Source organism: Colobus angolensis, unplaced genomic scaffold (assembly GCF_000951035.1).
Source record: "Colobus angolensis palliatus isolate OR3802 unplaced genomic scaffold, Cang.pa_1.0 Scaffold11, whole genome shotgun sequence".
NCBI lineage: Eukaryota > Metazoa > Chordata > Mammalia > Primates > Cercopithecidae > Colobus > Colobus angolensis.
In genome coordinates, this window is record NW_012112030.1 from 3,727,410 (window position 1) to 3,742,272 (window position 14,863).

The 14,863-nt window shown below is 36.6% G+C and overlaps 1 long non-coding RNA gene across 1 annotated transcript; it reads right to left on the reverse strand.

Moving 5' to 3' along the window:
* Window positions 1-6,499: 6,499 nt before the first annotated feature.
* On the reverse strand, window positions 6,500-7,420 carry LOC105519529. The gene is made up of 2 exons (XR_001002984.1): window positions 7,140-7,420; window positions 6,500-6,624 (listed from the first exon to the last, which is right to left on the reverse strand). It is a non-coding gene; the product is annotated as an uncharacterized LOC105519529 (long non-coding RNA).
* Between the last annotated feature and the right edge of the window lie 7,443 nt (window positions 7,421-14,863).

A 14,863-nucleotide genomic window follows, 5' to 3' on the forward strand; every position in this document is an offset into this window, starting at 1 on the left:
CTGGAAACCATCATTCTGAGCAAACTGTCCCAAGGACAGAAAACCAAACACTGAATGTTCTCACTCATAGGTGGGAATTGAACAATGAGAACACCTGGACACAGGGCAGGGAACATCACATACCAGTGCCTGTTGTGGGATGGGGGTTGGGGGAGGGATAGCATTAGGAGAAAAAGCTAATGTAAATGACGAGTTAATGGGTGCAGCAAACCAACATGGCACATGTATACATATGTAACAAACCTGCACGTTGTGAGCATGTACCCTAGAACTTAAATTTAAAAAAAAAGATAGCAGAATGCTATTCTAAAATATTTACATGAAGTATAAAACAGACTAGTTCATTTTTGCTAATACTTCTATGAGTATCTCAGAATGACTCCATGAAACTCTTTTGGTTTAATTTTCAGTTGGGTAGAGAATTGTTAAATAAACTCTTAAAGCATTGTAAAAAAATAATAATAAAATAAAATAAAAAAAGAATCACCATGTTTGATGATTTCGCTTGACCAAATGATTAAATAATTTTTAGTTAACTTCAGCTTGTTGAAACTTATTTTATAGGTTGCCACTGGGACACATGGTGAAAGCTGCCCTTTCTCCTATGGGTTTGTTTATTTATTTTTATTTTTATTTTTATTTTACATGAGGGGCAGTGGGTGAGGTGTGGGGTGGGCGTGAAAGAGTGCACCTGCAACCTCTGATTGCAACTCCCTTGACCTGGACAGCACCCTGGCTTCAGCTGACAATTTCTGATCATTCCCATTCTCTTCCCAGATTCTGCCCCAGCCTCTCTCTGCTGAGTTGCTTCTCCATTTCAGAACATCTCCTAGGGAAGTTCAGTCTCTCTTTGCTAGGTAGCTCACAAGTGCGCCATAGAAAGCATACACCTTTCATCAGCTGCGGCTAGGCATGCGGTTTCTTCTGAAATGCTGCCTGCTACTCTGCTGGGAAACAGGGTTGTTCAGCCACACTCGCCTGAAGATATTTTTTTCAGGGGTGATTTAGACAATGATTAACTGGTACTCCTCAAATTCCAGAGAGCCATATTAAGCTCTGGAGCCCCTCTTACTAAGCAGTCAGTGAGGAGGAAGCATTTTCTTCAACTCATCTCCATGGGGAGAGAGGAAAATTGTCACAGCATTCTCACCACTTTTTCCCCAAAGAACCTCTCTCTCTCATCTCCAGTCTGCTTGGTATACATTACCTGAAAGTAGGTATGGCACATTAGTTTTAAGCAGGTTTTCAGCCACATGGTTTGCAAGTTCTGCTTAGGCCATCTAGTACCTTGTTTGAAAGGTAAGCAGAGTTAGTTTTAACCATCTAAGGGATTTCATAAAACTGAGAGTCTCATTTTAATGTTATTACACAAGTATGCTTGTACTTTACCTCTATAGAAACATGGCAAAGAGAATCACCTAAGAGGACCCACATTTCCTCGTAGACACTACACAACTTGGAATGCCAAACTAAAGCCTGTATCCATATTCCTCTACCATAAATTCTTGGGCATTTTAGGAGTTAAAATTGCAATAGGCATCACCCGTTGTCGTTCTGAAAATTCTCTAGGCATTACCATAGATTAATTATTTAGACTTTAGGAAACATATTTCAGTAGGAAGAGAAGGTTGCATCCCAGGACACAATCAAACCTAGAGGCAAGCCAAAGTGATATCCTGGGATTTACTAGAGGTTTAGAAGATCAAAGAAGCCAAACTATTACAAAATTGATGGCAAGGGAATCAGGTTAGAAATTGGCCTATGGGAATTGTAACAACCTGCATTGACGTGACATAGATATTAGAACTAAGAACTGAAACCACCTGCATTAATATGACCTAGTTATTCTGAGAAAACTTAGTCTGGGAAAAATAAGCCTGTAAGACCAAAAATCACTCCACTTTGTGCTTCAGGAAATTCCTGAAAATCAACTTTTCTTAGGCAACAGTCTGTTCACCTGGACAAATAGCTTATTTAAAAACATTTATGGGCCAGGTGCAGTTGCTCATGCCTGTAATCCCAGCACGTTGGAAGGTTGAGGCAGGAGAATTGGTTGAGGCCAGAAGTTCAAGACTAGCCTGGGCAAGATAACAAAACCTCAAATCCTCATCTTTAAAAAAAAGTAAGAAATAAAATAGCCAGGCATGGTGGCACACACCTGTAGTCCTAGCTACAGGTGGGAGGATAACTTGAGCCTAGGAGTTTGAGGCTGCAGTGAGCTATGATCATGCCACTGCACTCCAGTAGTCTGGGTGACAAAGTGAGACCTTGTCTCAAAAAAAAAAAAAAAAATAGCTTCAAGACCCTCACTTTGATATGTCCGCCAGTTCTAAATTATTATGCCATGAAATTTGCCCACGTCCAATCACTTCTCTATCCTGAAAGAGCTTCCTTAAATCATTTGAGCCCATCTTTTAATATCTCCCACCCTGAATTCTTTTTTCTGAGATACTGCTAGAACTCTCTTAAGATGCAAAGATTGTCTCATTTTTGTGAAAGGTCAGTAGACAGAAACTTGCAGTGATTCTTTGTTGAAAGTTTAATTTCCTCAATGCTTTCTCCTTAGGCCCCGGACAAAATTACTTTCAGTACAGAGCTTTAATATTTTCCAATTCTACATTGTAATTTCTTCCATTTAGTCTAAACTTTTCCTTTTTAAAAATGTATACATCAGGAAAGAGAATAAAGGGAAAGATTGTTTTGACTCTTGCCTCCTTCTTTAATGTTATTATGGGGGAAGAAACAGTAATAATTCAAGAATATTATATTCAGGGCACCCTGGTGGTATCCAACAGCAAAGTGAGCAGTGGTTTACTATGGAATTGAAAGATATGGTACAAATATACATTGCTAAGAGCAACAATTAAGACAACAACCAAGATTGAAATTTCTACTTACCACTGTATCCAAGAGAAAGCTATTGTTGAAAAGATTTGCAGAGGTGTGGGTGGTCAGCCTAAATTTGGATAACATTAAAGAGCTTCCTTACGACGTCTTTGCTTCTGCTAATAAGCTTTCTCCTTAGTTCTGCCTTCTAGTGCTACATTTTTCTCAGACTACTCTTTTCCAGGCGGTCATTCTTTTCTCTTTATTGGTCATCCACTGGCTTAAACTCAGTTGTTTTCTTAATGGTACTATAACTGGTGCTAAATTTACTGTAAATTTATATTTACAGTAGTGCCTAGAGTCACCTCTATTAAAAATTTATTTTGTCTCAAAACGGCTCATAGGACCATGCCTTCACCACCTTTCTGAGCACAAGCACTTGTTTCCACTTGTCTTGTTTTTTGTTACTTGTTTTTGCTCACCACACCTCAACTTGGAGTGTAGAAGTCTAAAAGAGGGAACTTAAAAATAGTTTCATGAACAAATATTTAAAGTGATAGATAGCTCAATTACAATGATTTGATCTTTAAAAATTATATGAATGTATTTGATCATATGTAATTTTAAAATATGTTCATGATCATGTATCAATAAAAAAATTAATACAAATCTCACAAAATCCCCTAAAAACATTATTACAATTGAAATATTTAATGTTTATTTTTTCTTTTCTGTTAATGGCATTCATCCTACAATCAATGAGTATTTTAATGAAGCTGGCTGTTTTTCAATATTAAAGTTACGTGACATTAAAGTGATGTTACATCTTATAATAAATGAAATCATAGAATTGAGGAAGTAAATATGTGCACACCACTGCCGTTCTCCCTGATGCAATAAGCAAAAACACTTGCTTCCACTAGTTTATTGGATTTAAGAATGATCACCTTGCTAACTGTATCAGAATTAGGATTAAAGTAATATAACCTCAAAAATGTGGTAATATGTTATTCGATTTATTCTATGAATAAAATTTTTTTTTTGATTTTGCTAAATGAGAAAAAAATGCATTTGCCTAGAAAAACAAGCTTGGAGAAACAGAAGAGTTACTTCCCAATATGTACTTCTTTCTAGAAGTACAAAATATTGAAGAGCAGGCAGGTCCAGAAACAGAAAACTGTAAATTCAACCACTTAAGGCATGAGACCATCTTATTCTCTAAGCAGGTAACGTGGAAGAATATTGATTATTTCTCAGTGTATGTTGTTTAAAAGTGGAGATTTAATAATAACTGAAATAGAAAGTATATTCTAAATTTTTCACAATTTGTACCAGTCACCATGGGTTTATTTTTTAAACAAATATTGTAAACAAATATTACATAAAATATTTCAAGATCATTATTAGGTATTTGTTTAATATGATTGACCTAGAAAAGCTTAATCTGTTTCCCTTCTGCAATTCCATTAGGAGCTAACATAGGAAAATGAAATGGAAGGATATTTAAATAGCAAATGGCTTTTATTTTCTGTGTGTCAATCCCTTGACATCTGAGGCCTTGCTCACCCTGGGGAGACCAAACCTCGCAGAATAAGCCAATTCTTAGAGACAGCAAGCAACCCATCCAGTGAGCTTGCTTTACAAAGGCAAATCAATTCAGTGTCCACACCCCACAACCAGCTCCTTTGGGCTCTCACACTCCAGACCACTATCCACCTGTCCTAATCACCCCAGGGTCTCAGACAACCAGTAACAGTCTATATACCCCAGAGCCCACTGAAACAAACTAGCTAATCCTTAACCTTCTTATCCTGCATCAACCATTCCTTCCCACAGAAACCACAATGGAAGATCTTGCCCGCAGTCCTCTCCTGCTCCCTCTGCCGCCTGACTGTCATGGAGGCTTCCATGTGTGACCAGCCACAGCATGACATCATGTGTCCCATTCTCTTGGGATCTGCAAATAACACACTATCTCTTCAGTGGTAGTCATCTTCTGATCTGTTGGTCTTACCATACCTAAATAATAATAATACTTATATTAAAACATGTATGTTTACATATATATATTAAACATTATTTGTAATAGCAAAAAAATTATAGCCATTTACATGGCCCCCAGCAGAGGAATGCTGGAGTTAATTCTAATATATCTAATTGTATAAAGTCCTAAGCAGCAGTTAAAAAAAAGAATGAGGCAGTTCTTTACAAATTGACATGGAATTATCTCCAATACACTTTGTTAAGTAAGAAACTAAAGCTGGAACACAATGGATATGCTCTGATGCATACCTTATGTTTAAATAAGTACACAAAATAAGAGTATATATTTATAAATGTTCTTAAACATAAAGGCACCCCAAAAGGCCTGTTTGGGTAATAAATCAAATAGATTACAGTATTTATTTTTAGGTAAGTCAAGAAGGATTTTTAGTTCATAATTTTTAAAAATATATTTACACTGAGAATGAATTTATATATTAATTGTGGAATTCAAAGTAAATAAAAATAAATTTTAAAAGTTGATAGCTAGGCTACATAGCTCATGGTGGTAGGAAGTAGTCTTACGTAGTAAGCAGCTAAAGTGGTCAATTCTAATTTTTCACTAGCATTATCATCAACCTACCCCTTGCTATTCAAAGTGCCTAAGATCCACCATGTTTAGGACCAATTAGACACTAACAGCAAGATTAGTCTTATCACTCCAGCTGCAAGCTCACTTTCATTTCAGTACTACAGGAACACAATAATTTTCTTCCTCCTTGACTCAGTAAAACAAAATCAGAATTACAGCTTTGCAGAGGAGTATATTGGATGTAAGCCTTGAGCAACATAATACAATGCTGAGCTATATGCAACGTTTGGCTACTACCTTTTAGTAAACATAATTTTTCTTTTTATTCTAACAAGTTTTCTTTGAAAAAGTATAAAAGAAACATACTAATATTTATGTGGAATTCTTTTTTCTGGAGTTTCTTCTCCCCCATCACTGAATGAAATATAAAAACAAATGAGAATATTTGCCAGTATAGTCAGCTATAGCTTCTACCAGCAATTTCTTTGTTCTTTGAATTCGTACAAGTTACTATCCATATGATTCATGCATTTTCATGCCATATTATGAAGCATGTCTGTGCAAAGGTAGGCTTCATTAAAGTTCATTAATTATTTCTTAAATGAACAAGTTCAAATTATACAAATGGGAAAAATTTGTCATATTGAAGTGGACATCATAAGAGATGGCTCCCATGGATATCACTAATCTACTTTGTGCCTTAACTTAAGCAGATTAGTAAATGTCATTGGCATGGATTTCTTCCATATATTTCCCCAAAACAAATAGTAAAAGATTAGATCAATATCAAATGAAAGATTAAAATAATACCAATTACATACAAGACAAAACAGGAACAAAGAACCTGTATGGCAGGTGGACTTTCAGAATTATCTGCAGGCCATTTTGATGATTAAATTGAAATGTGTGTTTTCTGAATATTTTCCAGAATCCCTTAGATTTCATATTCTAAAGAAACTTTGGGGATGCCCCATTGGGCCATAGGTATCCCAACTGGACAGCAGAGAAGACCGCATGCTTTGCTAATCCAGTTATTTCTGGTACCCTTAGAACTCAAAATTAAAACCCCTGAATGAGACACAGAGCTCACAAATAGAGGATGCTGAGCTTTTAATATGCAGATTTTAAGAACAACACTTGAGAGAGTAATGTTTGGACTGAGATGAGTCAAGAAGAATAAGCTCAATGATGCCTCCATCTGATTCCATTTCTCCATCCAATATCTGGGAGGAAAACAGAGAAGAAAGTAGTTCAACCAAGGCTTAAAAACTGATGCCTAACTTTTAAGTGACATGAGTTTCATGCTTTCTTTTCCTTAGAGATGGAAGGGGTGCAGAAGGGAATAAAAGAAAGGAAAAGTTCTGGATGCTTAGTGAAGGATAAAGAACATATGCTAATATTATCAACTGCATAACCATAGAGGTTCCATCTGTCATGTCCATTCCTGCATTCTCAGTGTGTGACATATTGTGGGCATCCAATGAATGTTAATTGAATGAATAAATAATTGAAATCAGGTAACATATATGCGGAATTTCTTCTGAGATGACATGCCCTTTTATATGTCATAGAGGAAGTGGACTATATTCTAGACCATTCTAACTATAAATTCTATACTATAGTTGTAATAGAATATAAAATATAAGGTTGGGTTGGAAGAATACTAAGACAAAAGATACAGAAAGTATTTTAAGAGAGTCAGAGAACGGATGAGGAGATCATGTTGCCCCATACTTACTTATGCCTTAGATTGTGGAGGGGAATTGAAAAACACAGGGTCAATCATAAGAGGATGTGTGTACCTCAGGCCACATCTAAAGGTACCACAGCACTTCATAAGATCTCTGCAGTCATAATCATTTATACAAGGAACCCCAGAACAATAGGTGGAAATCTTAGATTGTTGCTTAGAGGCTTGTTTGCCCAGACAGGATCTAAATTTCTTTTGACTTCAGTCTTGACTGTGGCTCTGTTGCTTCATGTCAAAAGATTCTATAAATTCAGGACATGTACCTGGCTTGCCCTCAACTACGAAAGAGAAAAGGAATTGTGAGCTTTTCACCTTCTCTTATTTGTACCAGGAATTTAATTTCTTTAAAAGATATGTCTATAATCTCCTAATTATGCTCTTCTGTTAGCTGATTTTGCTCTTTAAATCATGTTTTAAAAGCACTATAAAGCACTACCAAGTATACTTTTAAGGTATCATTATGAACTGGCTGTTAGACTAAATCCAACCTGATTATTGTAATACTTTGATATATATTATGTATGTATGGAATACATATATTTATAAAATATATATTTGAAATGTTTATATACATAATCAGAAAGTATATATTCAGAATATATATAGGTTTAGTATATGTATGTTTATTTGGAATATATGCATTTGAAATAAATTGGGGCCAAGGAATTACTTATACAATATGGAAAGATGTTCAGCTCATGTTTTTCTATTTTAATAGAATTTTATTGCAGCGCTATGTTAAAATATTTTCATACATGTACACATTTTTTTAAATTACCAGGTATGTTCAAATGTAGGCTTACTTGGAATGTAGTATAGGACATCTAAATTGTGGATGATCAGCAAATACAGACAGTTTTAACTCATTCATTTACTCCCTTATATGTATTGGGTGCCTACTGTGTATTCCATCCAGAGTTGTCAGCACTCCAGATACAGTAGTAAATAGAAAAAACAAAAAAAGTTCTATTTTGGAGTGGACAAGATAGATAATAAAGATAAACTAGTAAAATTTACAGTATATTAGACAAAGATTACTGCTAAAGAGAATGATTAAATCCAAGGAGATTCCTAAAAGTACCTTGCAATGCTAAGGGTCCCTAATTCTTTAAACCTAGTTATATAATCTACATAAACCAGTTATTTTCAGAAGTTTTTGCACACTGTATATGTTATCTGTTCACATTTACTGTCATTCAAGAAACACTGATCAAATTTCACTAAGACTAACAGGAATAGCTTCCTTCCTTTACATGAGGTCAATTAGATTACAGGCTTCTTATTAAAGTGCAAATAAATATCATCAGTAATTAGTAAATGACAGGAAGCATTTAAACTTCCATAATTATTCTATGCCATTATAACACTATAGAAAGTTAAGAAAATTTAACATATGAATATATTAACTCCTGATGTTCCTTATACCATAGACTTGGAAACACTGTACATAAGAGAAAAGAGTAAAAATATAGTGTCAGAGGCCAGAGGCAGGAGGACTACTTGAGCCCAGGAGCTCAAGATGAGCCTAGGCAACATAGCAAAACCCTGTCTCTACAAGAAATACAAAATTAGCCAGTTGCGGTGGTGTGAGCCTGTAGTCCCAGTTACTTGGGAGGCTGACATGGGAGTATCACTCAAGTCCAGGAGATCAAGGCTGCAGTGAGCTGTCATGGCACCACTACACTCCAGCCTGGGTGACAAAGTAAGACTCTGTCTTTCAAAGAAAGGAAAAGAAAGAAAAGAAAAGAGAAAAGAAGAAAAGAAAAGATACACACACACACATACACACAGAGACACATATAATCTGTAAATTAAACAATAAATAAAACTAACATGGTTGTCTGAATTGACTTCCTAAAAAAGATAAAGGAAAAATAGTAGAATTATAGAATCAACCAAGTATTAATTTCAGCTTAAAACTGAATTTTTCTTTTTTCTATAACCCTTAGTTTCCTTTAATAGGAGAGTAACAGAATTGGAGCAGCTTACAATCCTTTTTGTGGAGGAGCTATACATATTACAATGTTTTCTTTCTTCAGTCTGTTTAATTCTGGAAAAAAAATTGATAAAATGTCCTGCATAGCTAATTTTTCTGTGACATTTTCTTTCACTATGAGTTTGTTCAATCCTGTCAATTACCCTGTGGGTAATTATTCTCCAGCTCTTGCTTGTTTATCAGATGATAGTGATGTCCCTTACCTTCCTTTCCCTCACTCCCTCTTTGCTACATGTTCCATGGTCGCAGTTTCAGGTGGCAGAATGACATTATGTTACATTACTTTTGCACGTTGCACAATGTACTCAGGTCAGTCCCTGACCTGAGAGTAAAAGTAAATAAATATAACTCTGCTCTTTATTTTCCACTTCATTATCTTCTCTGGCAGGCAGTGCTAGCCCAAGTTCTCTTTCTCCTCTTCTTTGCTAATAGAACCCTGATTTTGTTCAGGGGAGTAATGTGCCCAGTGGATCTCAACTGGAAGCATTTTGGAAATCTTTGCTGGCTGATCTGGCTGTCACAGCACTGCAGCTCCCTAACTGTATTCAGTAAGTGAGGCAAGGCTGCTGGGTGTCCTGCAATGGGTGGAGCACCCCCAAAGGAAGACAGAGGAGCTGAAATACAGGAGCCTGTCTACCTCCAGACTTCCCATTATATACGAAAACGAAACTGCTATTTGTTTAAGCTACAGTTAGTCAAGAATTCTGTTACTTACAGTTTAACATAATTCTCAATGATAAGCCCTTCAGTCATGAACATCAGGCCTCTATTTCATATCATTCACCAAAAGGATGCAGTAAATCTCATATTCCACTTAGGGAAACAAATGCTAGAAGAAAAAGAGATAACTAGGATCTCACCTTGCCATTGCACATCCTGGTCTTGCCAAACACCTAAGGGAAATGGAGAGTAAAGTATAAAGTAAGTGCTTTCTTCTTGCCCAAACATCTTCCTTTAGCAAATTCTAAAGTGATTTGATAATATGTTGTTCTCATTCTAGGGCAATTACTATAGTAAGTGCTTGGAAAACAAAGTGGCTCTTTTCTATTTGCCATACTACAGCCATTTGTCATGTATCATCTCAGTGAATATGTAGCATAAAATTATACTTGATATAAATATTCCTTTATGTTATTGATTTTTCACTGTTCAATAGGAATATTATTTTGTCAACTATTTCATGCACTTGTAATATGGCAGAATGGATTCTTCTTCATCACAAATGCAGTCCCTCATTTATAAGTAAACAGAATAAGGATTTTCAAAAGAAAAAAATATTTTTTAAGTTTTGGATGATTTTAGATTTCTGAGTAGTTGCCAAGATAATAGAGAGTGCCTGTTTACCTTTCCCTTACCTTCCTTTTATGTTTGCATCTTACATAACCATGGTACAACTATCAAAATGAAGAAGTTAGCAGTAGTAGAATATTCTTAACTACACTACAGATTTTGTTTAAATTTCCTGCTTTTTCACCAATATTCATTTACTGTTTCAGGATTCCATGCAAGACCCACATTGCATTTATTTCTAACTTCTTAGTCTCCTCCAATTTGTGAGAGTATCACAGTCTTTCCTTGTCTTTCATGACCTGTATATCTAAGAAGAGTCCTGGTCAGCTGTTTCATAGAATGTCCTTCAATTTGTGTTTGTCTGAATTTTTTATAACTAAACTGCAGTTGTGGATTTTGGAAAGAGTACCACAAAAGTGAAGAGCCCTTCTCCTTGGATCACATCAGGGGGTGCCTGATATCACTGTGTCTTGGTACTTACTGATGATGTTAACTTGATTACTTATTTAAGATGGTATCTGCCAGGTTTCTCCACTGTAACATTTCTACTTTTTGTTGTCTATATGTAAATGGAGTTTTTAAAAGTGACTAAACACTAGGTCAAAGATAGAACATGTCTACCTCCAGGATATTAGCAAGGATTAACCTTTGCAGTGAAAAAGTATGACTTGCTTTCAGATCCTCCATCTAAAGACAACAGGTAGGGAAGTTATGGGAGCCCTGCCCTCATCCCTTTTACTGGCCAGTGGCCTTTGACTTGCTGTGAGTATTGGCTACTAGCAACTCACAGCTACCCCATTCTCCAGGTAACTACCCTTAGCAGTGGCTCTCTGGCATGAAGGTATAAAAGTCTGGCTTCCTTGCCTCAAGTGAGACTAACTCTATGGAGCAATAGGTGTTCCAGATTTTCTATGTGGGGTTAGACTAACCTAGTCTGCAAGTGAGACCACATTTTGTTTAGCCTTATTCCTTACCTACCCTGCTTCCTAAATCCCCTCTCTGGGAGAGCTCTCAATACATATTTTTAAAAACAGTCCTATTTAAGGATTGACTTCTGAAGAATCTGACCTAACACAATACATGACTTGGAGTTATTTCCCTCTCCACCTTCACATGCAGGATCCAAGACCCACTTTTCTCTCCCTACTCAACAGTAGAGCCCAACAGTAGAACGACTCATCGGAATCAAATGCAAGAAGAGACAAGTGGTGGCAGTGGATAAGTCGAAAAGATAGAAGGATGAGCCTAAAAAGGATTCAGAGGGGAAGCCACCTGCCATCTGCCTTGGGTGTTCTCAGCATCAGGAACTAAAACCCTACACCTTGGATGGAAACTCAAGAAAAAGATGTGCATGCCCCAAAGCCCACCACATTATGAAATCAATATTGGCTGGATTGTGTTTCTTGAACTCGAAGAAAAGGATTGAGAAAATAGTCTGTGGACTCCTGTACAGAAAACTGGCTGACAGATCTTTTGGTGGCAAAATTCTGGAGGATGCATCCATATAAGGAAGAGACAAAGGAAGAAGAACCAATTAAATCGAATAGCAACAACCAAACAGCTAACAGCAAATTTAGAAGAGGCTAATGCCACCAAACCTTACTAGAAGAGAGTTTCCGAAGGAGTGGGATGAACAGCAGTCAGTGTCAAATGCAAGCTCATTTTGATACCCATTAAGCTCATTGAAACTTTGAAAGCTAGTTTCAGTAGAAAGGTGGCATTGGAGACCAAACTCCTGTTGACTGGAGAGTAATTAGAAAGTGGATTCTACAAATCAAGGATTATTTTTCAAGAACTGAGTGAGCTGATATATAACTGGCTTGAGGATTAGGTAGGATTCATTTTTCTCTTTAAATAAAGGAAGATATGACTAGGAGGAAAGGGCAGATGCCAAGATAAGAGGTAAAATTAGATGTTACAATTATCTAGTTTAATCTAGATAATTATATAGAATTATTCTGGATAATTATTTAGAATTATTCTGGATAATTATTTAGAATTATCTAAAATCTAAGGTAACTAGAGTCAGGGAGAGTTAAACTTATAAAATAGTAAGCATAATGCTTAAACCCTGGTTTCTCATGACGATTTCCTTGAAAGAAAGAACTTGTAATAATTTGAGCTAGTTTTCATCATATTGTGATTATGCTTCTGAATGTATTATAAATGCTAGGGTGTCACCTTGTGGTAAATATAAGTATAGCTTTGAGGCAACCCACTTTATACATCATCTTATTTCTAGATATCAATTGCAACCATTTTCATGGTCCTTTTATTTTATTCTTAATGTGGCTTCCTACTTTAAGTTTATTTTTAAGTAATATATAAGATTGAAAATATAGGCCGGGCGCGGTGGCTCAAGCCTGTAATCCCAGCACTTTGGGAGGCCAAGACGGGCGGATCACGAGGTCAGGAGATCGAGACCATCCTGGCTAACACGGTGAAACCCCGTCTCTACTAAAAAAAATACAAAAAACTAGCCGGGCGAAGTGGCAGGCGCCTGTAGTCCCAGCTACTCGGGAGGCTGAGGCAGGAGAATGGCGTAAACCCGGGAGGCGGAGCTTGCAGTGAGCTGAGATCCGGCCACTGCACTCCAGCCTGGGCGACAGAGCGAGACTCCGTCTCAAAAAAAAAAAAAAACCCCAAATATATGTATATGTATCTAAAAGATAGAAATCTGACAGGATCAAATTGAGGAAGAAAATCTGGGCGCAAAAATAGAAATTAGAAATCAGATAAGATGGCTGATACGAGTGAGATGAATTCTGCAGACTCTGCTAACTTGCAATTAATGAAAATAAAGAGGAGTCTGGAGCCAAGGACAATCATCCTTCGGATGACTGCTTAGAGATGGAATGTAAAACAGTCAGGCAGGTTGGCCCCGTTTCCACATCCCCACGCAAACATAAGCATTTACACACACACACAGAGAGAGAGACAGAGAGAGACAGTCATGCAGTGAACAGTGTAGCATTTGCTTCTAGACCGGAGACATTAGTATGAATAACTGGGTCACAGAAGTAGCACAGTGTTCCAGGTGTTTGGCAACACCCAAAAGGAATAGAAAAATCTTCATTCCTGCACTGGAAGGTCTTGCATTCATAGATTCCAGCCATCTCCACTAGAACACTGTAGGCAGGGGAAGAGGAATTAAACTTGATTCTTTTGAGCAGTACATTGCCAAATGATTTATTGCTTTAATGTCCTTAGTACAATGGTTATGACTTTGTTTTAGTATAATTTTTTTTTTTTTAACATTTGTCTCCTCTTCTAATATAAGCTCCATGAGAGATAGAAGTATCTGTCTTTCAACACTATTTTCCCAACACATTTTATATTGTCTGGAAACTCTGAACCATCAGGTTGAGCTACCACTGCAAATGGTTTGACAATACTTTTATATATATGTGCATGTGTGTGTTTGCATATATATGTACAGAACAAATCTCACCCATAGCCATCTTATCTGATTTCTATCTTTGGGCCCAGATTTTCTTCCTCAATTCAATCATGTCAGATTTCGATCCTTCAGATTTTAACCGTCTCTACTCGAACACCGTAAGCAGGGGAAGAGGAATTCTCAAATGAAAATGTAAAACTGCAATCAAGAGTGACAACCACACAGTGCAGAACAATCTCATTAAAGAAAGACACCAAATAGACAAATAATAAGAAAAAATGAATGAATAATTATATAAAAAGCACAGGTACTGAAAAGAAAATGAGAAAGGAGTCAATGACTAGTGATAATATAGTTGCCTTCATTGAAAATTCAAGAGAAACCAAATGACAGACTATTTAAATCAATAAACAAGTTCATCAGGTAAGAGACAACTGAGGGATTTAAAATGATTTCTGCCACATAGTAAGTACTATGTAAGTATTAGCTAGTTATACAACAGTGACAAATAAAAAAATGGAAGTTAAAAAATCCCTGTTTACAAAACCACAGCGTAAGATCTTCAAAGGAAAAAACATAAACATTACTGAAGAACATAGTGACATAAATAAGTGGAATCATAAGTTATTTTCAAAAATGAGAAGGAAGAGTATTGTGAAGATATTAATTCTCCTGGAATTCTCCAAATTTAGTGAAATTCCAATCTAAAATCCTAACAGAATTGTTCCATGAAATTTACAAACTCATCCTAAAATTAGTCTAAAACTTTCAATGGGTGATCACTGTGTACTTCAAGGACAAGTATCTCAACTCAAAGAATTTAGGATTCTAGGCCGGGCGCGGTGGCTCAAGCCTGTAATCCCAGCACTTTGGGAGGCTGAGACGGGTGGATCACGAGGTCAGGAGATCAAGACCATCCTGGCTAACACAGTGAAACCCCGTCTCTACTAAAAAAATGCAAAAAACTAGCCGGGCGAGGTAGCGGGCGCCTGTAGTCCCAGCTACTTCGGAGGCTGAGGCAGGAGA